Genomic DNA, 15,911 nt, shown 5'->3' on the forward strand with positions numbered 1-15,911 from the left:
TTAGCAGTCCCTCTGCCAGGAGCATGTCTACTGTTGTGCTGCTGCGCATCACCCACCCTGTGTCCTCCCCATGGTTTGACACCCTGCATTTTGCTGATGTCAGGCTGCATGCCAAGTAAGGAATCTTTCTTACTTCGCTACAGTCCAGAAGGTCACTGAATTGTTTCTGACTGTATTCAGTTCATCTGGTGGCTACCCATTATTTTCACTCAAGTTCTTTTGTGCTGTCCATAGGGAGTTTATATCTCTGACACGAGGATGTCCAGCTCATGCTCCAAGAAGCAAATCCCTGCAGCCTCTTGAGACTCCTGGTTATTTCCTCAGTCTGCTATCCTGGGATAAGGAAACGTGAAGTGCATAAATCAAGGTGTATGACACGCATGGCAGTCTCCATCTTAAGCCTCATGGGATGTAATGCCACACACACACTGTTGCCCGAGGCTGGAATTGAATGTGGGTCCCTGGTGCTGTGTGGCACTGAGCCACTGTTCCACCATATAGTCACAATCTGTTGAATGGCACTGGGCATGGGGCTAGAAGCATCCACCTCTTTCCACTGGTCTACCAAGCCTGCATCCCATTTCCTCACAACATGAAAATGTAGTCAGAATTGGTTGAGGATGTGAGTACATGTTTCCAAAGTGGGAAATTGACCCAACTTGCATTATACAAGGTATACACGAAAATCCAGCCATGCTGTGTATACAGTACTGTGCAGCATCAATCTAATACGGGTAACAAAGATTTTTTTTTAATTTCCTAAGGAACAGAAACTGTTTTTTTAAGAGTTTCTGATCATGTATTAGACAAAAGGATGCTACTCTACATCCAATGAGATGACCCAATGTTCTTCCAACGTCAGTATGTCTGCAAAACCAAATGCTCTTCAATCTTCTTTCCAATGATATAAATCTAATATATGTGCTCTGTGTAATTATTTTGTATATAGTCTGTATTTCAAAGAAACTGATATATTCCTGTCATATTTTATCTATTGTGCTCTGACAGCTGTGTCATGATTAGCTAATCAATTTTCAAGTGTAATTTCAAAGAACCTATCGTATTTAATCGCTTTTTTTGGTTTTTCTACCCAGCAGTCCCCTGACACACAACTAAATGTTTTTTTTATTTTCCCATCACCACATCACTGACTTTTTAAAACTATTAACCATTACTAGTAAAATCACCTATGTTTAAAAAGATTAAGTTAATTTGGAACAGTCGTCGAACAATTAATCAAAAATAGTTGATTAATTTTGTAGCATCTACAAAATAATAAAAGAACCACTCAGGAACATATGCAATTAGATCTCTCCCAGTAGGATTTCATCAAGGACATATGAGTCTTTGGAGAAGTGTTGCCTTGTAGGTTAAGGAGGGTCTTGGTTAATTCTGCTAATAATAGCCTGGACCTTTCGGTCAGTGACAAAGTCACAGCATTTGCTGCTGAACTCAAAGATGGACTGAGCTCTCTAGCAAACATTAATTTTCAATGGCTTCTAATGGTGATCACTGATATTGAGTATGACAATGGGATCCAGCAGGATAAGCAGTCGATTGCATTGAGTAATTCTCAAACATATCAAATCACAATATTGATAAATCTTCACTTTTCAATCATTTTACAATGACTGAAATAAAAATTTGGATATATATATGGAATTCAGATGAAAACTTAAATATTGTAAACAAGATTTGAAAATGTTACTTTGTCAAATGCTTATTATAATGGCAAAATGTAACTTGCAACAACAATAAACCACACATTTTTTTCAAGACTAGGGAGGTTGTTCATAGTTTATTATGATCACATGTAACAAGACATAAGTTTCTCACCTTTTTTAAAGTGGGTACAACAGCACAAAAAGTGAAATATAACATCAAATCAAGTGATTTAAATAATTTTCATCTATGAGGACATTAATATTATAGCCTATGGAATTGCAGTAAATTGCCAACAACCACCTTTGGATTTTACTGTGTAAATGCAACTGTGAAGATGTCCAAAATCATTGTCCATTTCATTGAGTAATGACACTGATCCTTGACAACTTTATTGTTGTTGCAACCATAAAACATGGCCATGAGCATATTTTTAGAAGATAGATGAATATCATTCTGTGTTTAATGTTTCATATTAAGTTTGGGTCATAGAGAGATAAAATATCAAATAATTTTGAGTCATTATTTTCTGACAATATAACAGTGAGACTAATGCTGATTTGCACCGCTCTATCAGCTTTTCCAAAAGTGGCATCTGGCTCTCTGATTCCCAATTGCAATAAGTTCATATGAAGCAAAAAATATGTTGTTCATATTTGTGCTACAGATACAAAATAACCAACGACAGTAAGCAGACTGTTATCATTGTTAGTTTAAAGCCTAGATTTTTGCCGTAATGAAGAGCTTCTCCAAAATGACAAAAAATGGTGGAAACAGGAACTATGTGGGGATGGCTGATGGTTGGCGAAATGTTATATTTGTCACATTTTGCACACCTCGGCACCCAGCTTCCTCCTCACGGAATCCAGGGTCACCTGCCTGGTTTCCAATATAGCCCACCTTCATCACACCAAACATGTGAGAATCGAACAGACATTTTTAGAAGTCAGGTTCACAAAAACAGGGCATCCTCTCACTCTATACGTGCCTTGTGGGCAAAAACTCCTAGCCTAAGTACCCTTTTAACCTCTTGATGTTTGTTAATTGTTTCTAAATGTCATTCCTTCCCTTTATTAATTGATGTTGTGAATTAACTGTCAACATTAGAACTAAAACTTTTGTTTAACTTGCCTTTCTATTTTTTTTCATTTCTTGTCCTGATTCCCCAACTTTAACTTACAACTCCTTCTTAGTACTTGTACGATTAATTCCACTCTCACCCAATGTGGTTGGATAAAAATATACAGATGGCTTGTCCGGTTTCTCAGATCCAAGGTGTCCCTCACTGCAACATTATCAGCTCACCCTTTCAGCAACTTGCTATGCAGGATAATTAAAACACAGCAAGAATGGGTCTAACTAACAGTAGCATCATTAGGTGCCTTGTTACAGCTAACAATTTCCTTGTTTCCTGCCTATTTGCTTTTGAGTGTCCCAAAACTTCAGTAAACAGACAAAACCAGCAAATATATCCTGTTGAAGATTTGGCACTGCATCTTCTATGTTTAAATAAATATAAAGAAAGGGAATCTCATTCAAGAATTTGTGGGAAACATTAGTAATCAGCTACTGTTGCTGTCAATTAGTAGTCCAATAATCTTCACACCACTAATATTTATCTTGTGGTATAAACAGTAATTTAGCAAAATCACCAGCAGATGGCCTGTATTCCATTTAATTTGTTCTGGTTATACAGACAGTATCAAATTAATCATTGGTTCCCTTTGTGAAAATGTATAATTGGAGCATGTGGTGATTTAAACAATTTATTCAATGCAAAAATGGACTGCAATTACAATTTTTTTTCCCAATATGAGGGGCCCAAAAATAATCAGGTCGGCAGGTGGCACCATTGACTGCTAGAGAGAAGAATAACAATTTCCCATATCTCTGCCCTCAGATTGCATCTGTGGGAGGGTTTTAATGTACCATTTTGTGACAAATTCAAAAGCGTCACACTGGCTGCACTAGGAACATACTGTGAGACAGTGATTTATGTTCTCATTGTTGTTTTTCACCACTCAGCTGATTTTTTTCATATTTATCAAGGTCAGTGAGTAAAGGGCATGTGTTATTTATATCGGTTGCATGAAAGGTAAAATTAATCTCCACAATATACTTGGCTGAAGATTCCAGATCTCATGGCAAAAAGAAAAACGAATGAAGTAGTGGATTATTTTCAGAAAACACATAATAATGTCTCCATCACAGGTTTGTGCTGTGGCAAGAGGATGACAAAGACAGGAAAAGCAAAATTACTTTTTGTGAACTGCCAGGGATGGGGCAAAGGGAGAATTGAAATCAAAATTGGAGGTGTGATACTTGTGAGTTAATAATAGTAAACATATGAATACAACATCCTTCCTATCCAATATCAGGGGATTATGATACTTAAATCTGTTCCTTCGCCAACATTTTGCAATTGTGAATGGTTAGCTGCTGTTCTAAGATCATAATTCCCACAGCAAATTACTTCAAAGTGTGAAACTTGGGTGCCCACAGTCAGATGCTGCAGTTCCATGCTGTACTATTGGGCTTGGAGAATTATATTTTCTTTGGCACAATCACAATCTAGTGGGCTGTTGTAAAAATATAAGAAGTAGAACTGATGCAGGAGAGTTTTCTGAACCACCCACATTCCCAAAGCCATTGCCACACACTTGTTATCAGGTTAAAATGCAATCACATCAAATTTGAGAATAAGTTCTACTTGTCCAACTGGGTTATAACTGTGGTATTAACCCTTTACTACTGGGACACCTGACATACAGAAAAAAAAATCAATATTCATGATATTTAAGACTTTCTGAATGAAGCCATTGGGAAATTTATTCTGACTTTCATCTGCCCAATATGAAGCACAAATATTCACTATCAGCACATGTTATCAGCTAGTGGGTCTGACATCAATGCTTGAAACTGCATGGAACTAGGGAGTGGGCGGTAATAAAATATTTATTTCGAGATTTTGGGGGAATATGTGAGAATGGAAGTAACACTGACTAAAAACAATTTGCCTTTCAGCACAAAATATTTGGTATTTAACACATGCAACCTAATGTGTGCAAAACCCCACAGCTGAAGTCAACTCCTTTAATTAACTAGTTAGCCATTGGAGTATTGTGGCAGCAAACACAGATATCTGAGACCAGATATGTACAGAAACAGTGCTTATACAGAATAGAAATCCATTACATGTTGCTGGGACTCTTGTCTCTGAGTCCGAAGATTGTCAGGTCAATTTCTCACTTCAGGACTTAACAAAAGTCAAAGCTATCACTCCAGTGCATTACTGTTGGTCACATTGTCTTTGGCTGAGGTCCTTTCTGACTTCTCAGATGTCTAGAAGAACCTGTGGTATTATTTTAAAGATGTACGAGAAAATATCCTCTGTGCTCTGACCAACATTTATCTTACATCAACCTTGCAAGAATAAGATGTCTTTTCATTATCATGTTGCAGTTTATGAGATATTGCTGTATTCAAATTGGTTGTTGCAGTTACTAGATTATAAGTGAAAACACTTTAAGTATGACATTGGCTACAAAATGCTTTATGGTGTCAGAATGTAATGAAAAACACAACATAAATATAAGCCTTTGCTTCCTTAGTTGAATTTTATGAAAAATGTAAGGCATAACTGCACTAGTACCCATTAGCATGTGACACATGGGGTAGAAGGCTCAGAAGTAACATAGCTGATAATTTTTTTCACTCAGACATTTGGAAATTAAAACAGTTGGCATTTTTCTACTCACGACATCTGCTCAATTGTCTATAAAAAAACTATTAGCAATGTCTGTGAGAAATCCATTATTTCCTTTATCTCTAGAAAGTAAAAATGAGACATTTGAACATGGAAGGTTTCAGATGTTGGTCTGGATTTTGCAGCTGTAATGATGGTGAAACTGATGACAGTCATTCGCATTATTCTTGAGAAATAGACAGCAATTTCTGGCTTGCGCACATGCACATTAAAAGCTCAATCCCAGCAGTTGTTATCACACTCCTCCAGGGCACGTTGTTCAAATCTTTCAGATAAAAGCCAATTAGCAATCACTGACTTCACACTAACTTCAACAAAAAGAAGCTCTTGAACAAGTGTCATAACATTCAAGGTTATGGGCTAGGGGAGGCAATGGCCTCCTGGTATTATAACTAGGAGAATGTGAGAACTGCAGATGCTGGAAAGTCAGAGTCGAAAAAGGTGGTGATGGAAAAGCACAGCAGGTCAGGTAGTACCAAAAAGCAGGAAAATTGATGTTTTGGGCATAAGCTCTTCATCAGAAATGAAGCGCGTATGCCCAAAGCATCAACTCACCTGCTCCTCGATGCTGGCTGACCTGCTGTGCTTTTCCAGCGCCACACTTTTCAACTCTAGTATTATCATGAGACAATTAATCCAGAGCCCCTGGTAATGTTCCGGATTTGAATCCTACCATGGTAGGTGGTAGCATTTGAATTCAATACAAAACAAAATCGAGAAATAATGATGATAGTGTAACCTTTGTTGCTTGTCAGGAAAAACCCACCTGGTTCCTTAATGTCCTTTAGGGAAGGAAACTGCCATCCTTCACTGCAAATTACAGGAGGATGTCGACATCATACGAAATACAGCATAATCTTTAAGCCAATGAGCACAGTTATTTCAGTGAATTTAAACGATTTTCAGTGAAAATAACCTTGCTAGGCTGAAAGGTTAATATTTTTTCATGAAGTGTATAATATATAGAAATGTTTTGTCATTACTTTTTATATTGGACAGGGCTGCTAACATATGAACTATTAGCTTATTTGGATTAGTGACATTAAAAAAAAATTGCTCCATTATTTCTGAAATTGTTTTAAGCTAAAATTGATCAAGTTAAAATGTCTTTGTGCTCATTTCCATATAAATAGCATTGTCCATTAATTTCTTTCTATGCCAAGTAGGAAAGAGGCCAATCAGAACATTTGGGACCAAGACAATGACCTGAATTTTGCAGTGTATCACAAAGCAAGGCCACCAGCTGCTGAATAAAGGAAAACCTTAACAAAATCTGAGCGGCCAACATCTCTCATCACTTGGTTGCATTGTCCTTTAAAGAAGATCTCTAGCATGGAATTGCTGTGATGTCATCAAACTAGCCAACAACAATAAAGAATTCCCACAGTCAGCCAATCAGGAAGTGAAAATCATTAAAATAAAATACGATTTTAGGAATTTCCCAGAGAGTGAAATAAAGATTGGGATATGCACATGGCTTGAATGGTAAAGCTGGAATATCCTGAAGAATCCTCTAAAAATCAATTATTATTTTAAAAATGTCATTTGGAAATAATTAGTAATTAGTCACTGTGGTGACTGTTAACAATACTTTACAAATACATTAACTTTCAGATACAGATCCATTTTAAATTGATAGTTATTATCAGGTTGGGCATCAGGTCACCTCTCATTCTTCCGTTCTGAAGAAGGGTCACTGGACCCGGAACATTAACTCTCCTTTCTCTGTCCAAAGATGCTGCCTGACCTGTTGATATTCTCCCGCAATTTCTGTTTAATTTCAGATTTCCAGCATCCACTGTTCTTTGTTTTGTTGTTGATCTGGAGTCCCTGGTGAAGCCACCCTGAGGCTAAATGGAGAGATGATCACATGTCATGGCCCTCTGACTCCTAGGTTGGCACGGTGGCTCAGTGGTTAGCACTGTTGCCTCACAGCGCCAGGGACCTGGGTTCAATTCCCGCCTTGGGCAACTGTCTGTGTGGAGTTTGCACATTCTCCCCGTGTCTGTGTGGGTTTCCTCTGTGTGATCCAGTTCCTCCCACAGTCCAAAGATGTGCAGGTCAGGTGAATTGGCCATGCTAAATTGCCAATAGTGTTAGGTGCAGGAGCAAATGTATGGGAATGGATCTGGGTTGCTCTTCGGAGGGTTCGTGTGGACTTGTTGGGCCGAAGAGCCTGTTTCCACACTGTAGCTAATCTAATCTAAAACAGGTGATTTACGATGTTTGTGAAAGTGGTGTGAGGGCATTTGGGTGAAATGACTAATATCTGACACATTATATAATGGACAGAACCTGCAAGTCTAATGCAATGTTTTGCATTCCACAGCCATCAAGTTTCACTCTCAGGAGAGCTGAGCCCCATTGTTGTTCATTAATGAGCTCTCGATGCCTAATGAAGACTCTGCTTGTTACACAGCATTTCAGGAACTCTACATAGCTAAGACTTCAATTTCTGGCCCCTGCCTTATGCTGCCATGAAGAGATTACAAAAGTTGGAATTATTTTGTTTGATACTTATGTGTGATTGGCTACTGACATGTCATATGTATTTAGATTCTGATTTCTAGAATTAGAATACAACACAAAAGATTTTGACTTAAATATTGTGAAAAATATTGCAGTAACATGATACTTGATGGCATTATTGTTTCTACCCTTGAACCTTTAGGTGGCACTACAGGATAAAATTATACTAACATTCAACAGCTTGAATTTAGCAGTAATCAATAGGATGGGTGTGTATGTCAGTTTTCAATTTGGATTTAAAGTTATACGTGGTTGAAGATGACTAGGAGAGATCTATATTATTGAATGTACTTTTCTGATACTGATGCATTAGAGTTTCAGAAAGTAATTATACTTCTGAGGGTCTGCTGTGTGATTGATTGAAAAGGACTTTAAAACATTGGTTAGGGAAGATCTAGCTCTTCTTGTGACTTGCAGTTTAATGGAAAAACGATTTCTGATGTATATATTCCTGTTGTCTACACATTATTGTGACTAATTCTTTTAGGTGTTACTGTACTTATAGCACACGGATATACACTGAGGAAAGGGTCAAGTGGTTGAATGTTGATGGCCTCCAGTCCTGTTGGAACCTTGCTGTACACTTCACATCTTGTTTCCAAACCTCCTGCATTGGGTACTCCAGGACAAATGTATGTTGGTCTGTAGGTGTTCAAGGTTTAACAGGTTTAGTTCATCATCCCTTACTCTTAAAGGACTTTTGAAAATTCACTTTTCCTAATTTGTAGCTTCAGTAAAAAACAAGCATCTGTATATACACAGCAAGCCCATAATATCTAAAATCATATACAAACTAATACTTTCATTGTAGCATCATTCGAACAGCTTATGTTGTACAGTGCATTAAAAATGTTTTTGCAAGACATAAAATAATTAATCAACTTGTTCATATGAAGAAAAATTACCACATAGAAGTGCTGAATATCACACAAAGGGGATGCTTTTAATTTTTGGTGAAGGGTAAAATGGTAAATAAGGACTGCTTTTTACATATATCTCATCGAGTGGAATCAAATATTGGATGAGAAAAACAATAAGCAGGTGTTCCATTATTGTCCATTTTACATCATGACCAACGTTTAAAGTTAGCATAAAATATACCAACTTGGAAATACGCCACTGTTCCTTCCTCACTACTGGGTCAATGTCTAGGAGGGATCTGACTGCCAGCATTATGAAAATAACCATCACTTGATACTTCTGGCTGAACATTGCTGCAAATGATTCAGCCTTATCTTCTGCACTGATGTGCTGAGCTCTCTCATCATTGAGGATGGGGATATTTGTCGAGTCTCTTCCTCCTCCTATTTGTTGTTTAACTGACTGCCACCATTCACTATTGGATCTAGCAGGACTGTCGAGCTGAGATTTGATCTATTGTTTGCGAAATCTCTAAACCCTGTCTGTTGCATGCTACTTCTGCTGTCTGACTCACAAGTAGTCCTGTTTTGTAGCTTCATCTGGTTGACACCTCATTTGTAGCTATGCCTTGTGCTGCACACAGTGTTCAGTGGTAATCAGTAGGAGGCTTAGGTTTTGCAGTGATTTGATACAACTGAGTTGTTTGCTGAGCCATTCCAGTTGGCAGGTAAAAGTCAATACATTGCAGTGGGTCTGGAGGCATGTATAGGGCACTGAAGGATGAAAAGAGGTTCGTTCTTTAAGAGAATTCATGAACCAAATGACAACGTTTCAATGGTCTCTAATACGGTTGCTTTCCATTCCAGATTTTGATTCCATGGTTGATTCAAACCCACATCTCCAGAACATTAGGCTGAGGCTGTGGATTGCTGTTCCAATGAATTTACCATTACACTCTGTATCCCTTTTCAGGAAGAGCATTTAATAATTAATTCCACATTATTGCTTTTTTTGGCCACATATCTGTTAATTCCTTCTCATCAGCACCTGTTGAGCTTCCATTATACAGGCTGCTATTTTAATGGGGCCAATCAGTAGTGAGGAGGGGTGGATCTGGGGTGTGGAGGCTTGGCTGATGTTAATGATCAGGCCTCAGGTAAATAAATCTTATCCAACTCTGTCCAAGACCCACCGAGATCAGTCGGCGTGTGAATTGGGATGCAAGAGAGGTAATACTCAGGGACCAGTGGGAAAGGTCTCCTCCAGCAGGGATGGAGATTTCTAATGTGCACAGGAACTGGCCGTTAGGAGGGAGGACTCTGGCATGGTGAGGTTCGAGCAAAGTCTAGGCCTGGGGTAGGAAAGGCCCAAGAGTACCTTGTGAGGTTTGACTACTTAGAACATAGAACATAGAACATAGAAAAGTACAGCACAGAACAGGCCTTTTGGCCCATGATGTTGTGCCAAGATTCAATCCTAATGTAAAATATAGTAACAACCTACACACCCCTCAACTCACTGCTATCCATGTGCATGTCCAGCAGTCACTTAAATGTCCCCAATGGCTCTGCTTCCACCACCACAGCTGGTAATGCATTCCATGCATTCACAACTCTCTGTGTAAAAAACCTACCTCTGATGTCTCCTTTATACTTTCCTCCTAATATCTTCAAACTATGACTTCTCGTACCAGTCAATCCTGCCCTGGGGAAAAGTCTCTGACTATTGACTCTATCTATTCCTCTCATTATTTTGTACACCTCGATCAGGTCTCCTCTCTTCCTCCTTCTCTCCAGAGAGAAAAGTCCGAGCTTATTCAACCTTTCTTCATAAGGCAAGCCCTCCAGTCCAGGCAGCATCCTGGTAAACCTTCTTTGCACCCTCTCCAAAGCCTCTTTATCTTTCCTATAGTAGGGCGACCAGAACTGGACACTTAGTCCCACTCTTTTCAGCCAGAAAGAAACCTAAAATTCAAAACTTTTCAAACTTAATGTAGAGTCACTCTTGGCCATATATAGACTCCAGACAGCTTTGAGTGAATAATGAAGCTGTCATTGCTCCCAGATTCCTGCCTCTTATATAAATTGGCCACAATGATACCATCAGACTCAATGTGCCAACAATTCTTTGATGAATATTCTGATGCTAGTGTCTGCAGGATTCAAGCTGCCTCAAAATTAATGGTGTACATTCAACAGGATCTGTACTCGCCACTACGGTCATCACATTTCTCCCACAAATGGAGTCCCAAGGACAGTCTGGCATGTGACTTTGGTTACCTGTATCACACTGGTTACCAGAGTGTAATGAAGATGGACTGCAAAGACTTGTCCCAAGATTCAAGGCAATTGACTGAACAATATGGTACTGTGGCTTACCTGTCCAGATAGGATTTAGATTTGCAATGATTTCAAACACAAAAAGAATAAGGCAGCTTTGGAAAGTTAGGGAAGGATCCCACTGCCTTCCTTTGGGTGTCTCATCTGTTCTGCTTACAGCACATAAAGATAGGACATGACAGAAAAGCAGCGTGTCAGTGACTGATGCCATTTTAATTGGCACCAGGTCAGTTAAAATAGGGGCCAAGATTTACTTTCTATGCATAAATGAAAGGAAAGAACATTGCAGAAGTAAAGATGTGCAAATGAATATTGAAAATCAACTCATGGCATCTTTGTTTCAACAAAGACAATTAGATGTAAAATAACTCATTTAGGATTACTCTGTTTGCTTCTCTACAAACACTAACTTTTCTCACTTGCATATGTACCATATGGCACTGCAATGTGTGTCAGAAGGTAATAATCAAAGCTATTTTGCAAATAACCTATTTGTGATTCATTTTTGGTACTTTAACATTTCCTTCTGTCTCTAGGTCTTGGTTCATGGAGCTTGCAAGTGAAATGTTGTGTTCAGTCTATAAAGTTCCCCCGAGAAATACTCATTCTGTCCATAGAGGTACCCTTGTGTAATGTTGTATTAGTCTATGTTGAAAACTTTATGGCACCCCTCAAGAGTGCAGAGATTTGCATGATAAATGGATGCTGTAAAATATCTTTACGGCAGACTGCATGCAATTGTTGAGCTTCTTGAGATCCATGTTTAGTGAGCTTATCTGGGTTAAAGAGCTAATAATAAACACAAAACCTCGGCATTTTGAAACACTCAGCATCCTTTTCTGAAAGCAGGAGAGCCATATTGAGAACAAGGAGCATGAGCTTGACCCGATACTAGTAAGGAGAGTGGGAATCAGCAATTTGTTTCTGTATTGACTGGTGGGTCTGGTTATCTGAATTGGGATGACTGTCATTCAAAAAATGATCAGTGCTAGCATTTTCTTTAGAATTTCATTTGGATTTATTGCCTTTTCAACCCTGGTATTGTATTCTTGAAAAATAGTAAGGACAGATTTTGTAAATGTACATGTACGAGTGGATAAGTATTTAGGAAATCCACCAATTGATGCTTACAATGACTGTAACAACTTGCACTGGCATAGAGGGTGATGCAGTGTTAATGTTGTTGGACTATAAACCAGAATGCTCTGGGGTCATATATTTCAATCCCAGCATGGTAGATGACGAAATTTGAATTGAATAAAAATCTGGAATTTTAAGAAAAAAAAAGCTAGCCCAAGATGACCATGTAGCCATTATTGTAAAAAAAATCCAGTTCAATGATGTCCTTGAGGGAAGAAAATCTTATATCCTAACTTGATCTGGCCTTCTTGTGACTCTAAACACACAGTAATGTGGTTGACTCAAAATTAGGAATGCCCAGCCAACAATGACCACATGCCATGAATGAATTTTTAAAAGACCCTTTAACACAACGACATGCTATGGTGCAGAGAATTAAAGAAAACAAAGCTTTCTAGGTGGCCCATTGTGTTCAACCTTTTCAATCTAACATAACTGCCTCTTTAAATTCTGATTAAACAGAGATCAAAGGAATATCTTCTTATCTCTCCCTATTAATGGGTGATTTGTGAACTTTCACTAGAATTCTGCTCATGATGTCTCAGTAGGCCTCACATGCCTGAGAGCAGCTACAAATCCTGTTGAGGCCTTTAGAAAAACTGCACATTTTTTTAAAGAAGCTAAAATAATTGATCCTGGAGGAGGAGCTCCACTGGAGACTGAAGAAAATTTTAAACGTGAAAGGGCCCCAGGGCACCAGAGGTAGAACTGCTGTGAGCTGGGCGAAAGTGAGGACTGCAGATGCTGGAGATCAGAGTCAAGATTAAAGTGGTGCTGGAAAAGCACAGCAGGTCGGGCAGCATCTGAGGAGCCGGAAAATCGACGTTTCAGGCAAAAGGAAGGAGGCTGGGAGCCTCCAGAGTGGAGAGATAAATGGGAGGGGGGTGGGGCTGGGGAGAAGGTAGCTAAGAGTGCGTAGGTGAATGGAGGTAGGGGTGAAGGTGATAGGTCGGAGAGGAGGATGGAGCGGATAGGTGGGAAGGAAGATTGGCAGGTAGGACAGGTCATGAGGATGGTGTTGAGGTGGCAGGTTGGAACTGGGGAAGGTGGGGGGAGGGGAAATTAGGAAACCGGTGAAGTCCACATTGATGCCCTGGGGTTGAAGTGTTCTGAGGCAGAAATGAGGCGTTCTTCCTCCAGGCATCGGGTGGTGAGACTTTGGAAGTACCCCCTCAGGTGAGCATCCATGTACCATCATGACAGGTGTGATTTGCCTGCTCCACCAATGAAAATGAATTAAAATTGCTATCCCCACCCAAGCCCACCCAAGCCCCAATGGCCTTTCTGAAAAAGTATGGTGGGCTTTCACCAGAATATTATCAGAGTTCTTGAACCGATGAAAGGGAATTCTATGATGTTGAATGCATGACAATGTAAGAATGGCAGTCACCATGATCTGTGACTTGGAAGGAAGTTTGGAGGTTATGCTGTTTCAATGATCTTATCACTTTTATACTTATTTGTGGTAGATGTGGATTAATGAGGAGGTGTCAAATTAACCTTGGAACACCATTGTAATATATACACCTCACGGATGCACTGCAATCACAATAAATCAATAATGGTGGTGTTCAGTGGAAAGGACACAAATTGAGTAGATATTGTGTCTGAGATGAGATTGAGCTTCTTAATGTTATTTGACAAGCATCTATCTTGTGAGTTGTGAAGATTGTGAACTCATGAAATGTGCTGTATAGACGTTGAAGAAGCTTTCAGTCATCTCAGAGTTTATAGTAAATGATTTGACCAGAAAGAGTGCTGAGCCCACCCATACACCCTTGGTGTTTGGATCCTGGGTTTAAATACAAATGGTCTTACGAGGTTGCTGGGATTACCGATAACTTCTCTTAATGCAATATACGTGTCATTGCTGACCGGTTTGTCTGATCTGTCAATTAAAGGGCACCAGCTCCAATTAAAAGGCACATAGTTTAAATGAAATCTCAATGTGTGAGTTCATAAATAATTGCATTTTAATAAGGAATTTTCAAATTGCCCTACTGTGAATGTTCTTGCCATGTTCTATCCCAGCAGAGATGGAAAGATCCATGCCTCTTAATTTAATCAGCTTTCTGTCTTGCACTCCTGGATATAATCTGTTGAAGTATCCATTAAAACCATATTGGAAATGTCTGTTCTAATACTCATTTTCCAGCTCACTGCCTTTGACTTACGTGACTTATATCTGGATGATGTCCTGTTCATCATTTTCAGGCAGTTGTTCCAAAGGAAATATTATACTTCTGTATCAAAGACATAATTTCATATTTCAGGGGCTAGGTATTCACCTGGAGCTAAATTTTAATTCCTTTGTAACCATTTCTTGCAGAGACTGCCAACTTTATCAAAAAGTCAAATGCTAATTTACCTTACCCAGAAAAAAAAATTCCAATAATTTAACATGTAATCTAACACTCCCCTCGATCCAGCTCCCCGGGGAGGTCCACCTGGCGGGAAAGCCATTATATCTCTACCTTAGGCTTCAGCTCAATATCGCAGTTGCACTCAATGATGTCAGTGGAACCTGATGCTAAAGAATCCTGCCTGACCTCGGCTGATGTTTCTGCTAACTATGATTTCAAATTGCCTTCAGCCACATTAAACAGAAATTAAGTGGATGTGTCCCCTTAGAGACTGTCGGAATCATTCCTGAGGAAGATGTGTTTACTATGTGCTTGCTATTGATGTATCACATAGATTAGGTTTGTTTGTAAACTTACCTGCCAGCGTGACTCTTTCGATCTTTCATTACATTGAGGTGCCTGTGATGAATAAGTGCAAACTACAGCAAGAAGTTCCATATAAAAAATATGCTTCATAATCAAAATATGGTGCTGTACCAAAGAATGAAATATCACAAGTGTGGATTGAATGTTTGGTCATAAAGCTGTGTTTTTTGGAGAGGACATTAGGTGAAGGGGTGGAAATATTTCTTGATTGAATTCCTGAGGGTGATCTATAGGTTGCTGAAGACATAGCTAGCAATGACAGGTTACATATGAGCTGAGAGTCAACATGAGGGGAGGGTCATAGAACTGTTTCAATTTACCACTGAGGAAGGAGTGAGGTCATGAAGGGATTTAAAATGAGGGGATTGCTGACTGTTAGAGCCTAGCATGGTTACTGCACAAATGAAACCATTTAGCTTCCATTATTTACAAACAATGAACTTATCAATGTCAGAAGTGATATCCATAGTGACTGTGACAAATATAAACCTTTCCCCTTCATCCTTCTCCACCTGTCTGCTGCTTTTGACACCAGATTATCCTCTTCCAAGGGTTTATGCCCGAAATGTCAATTCTCCTGTTCCTTGAATGCTGCCTGACCTGCCATTTTTCCAACACCGTGGTCTCGACTCTGATCTTCAGCATCTGCAGTCCTTACTTTTTTCCAGTTGGATAAGCCTGCTCTCACCTAGTACCATTCTCATATGTATAATCATAGCCAGATTATCGTTTGGAACCCCACAAGTTAAGCTCATGACTCCACCTAGGAACCCAATCCTGACTTTGTAGAGCTGTGCTCCTTTGTATCCCTGGTTTCAATCACTACATTGTTGGTACCCATAATATCAGATGCCAAGGTCTTCATGATAATTCCTGCCTTAAACC

The 15,911-nt window shown here is 39.2% G+C and overlaps 1 protein-coding gene across 7 annotated transcripts in view; it reads left to right on the forward strand.

The window, feature by feature from the left end:
- The window catches only part of rbfox1 (RNA binding fox-1 homolog 1), a 1,745,467-nt gene that overhangs the window by 655,888 nt on the left and 1,073,668 nt on the right, over positions 1-15,911 (forward strand). The gene's annotated exons all lie outside the window — the stretch shown is intronic.

The sequence above is a fragment of the Chiloscyllium punctatum genome, chromosome 40 (assembly GCF_047496795.1).
Source record: "Chiloscyllium punctatum isolate Juve2018m chromosome 40, sChiPun1.3, whole genome shotgun sequence".
Lineage (NCBI taxonomy): Eukaryota > Metazoa > Chordata > Chondrichthyes > Orectolobiformes > Hemiscylliidae > Chiloscyllium > Chiloscyllium punctatum.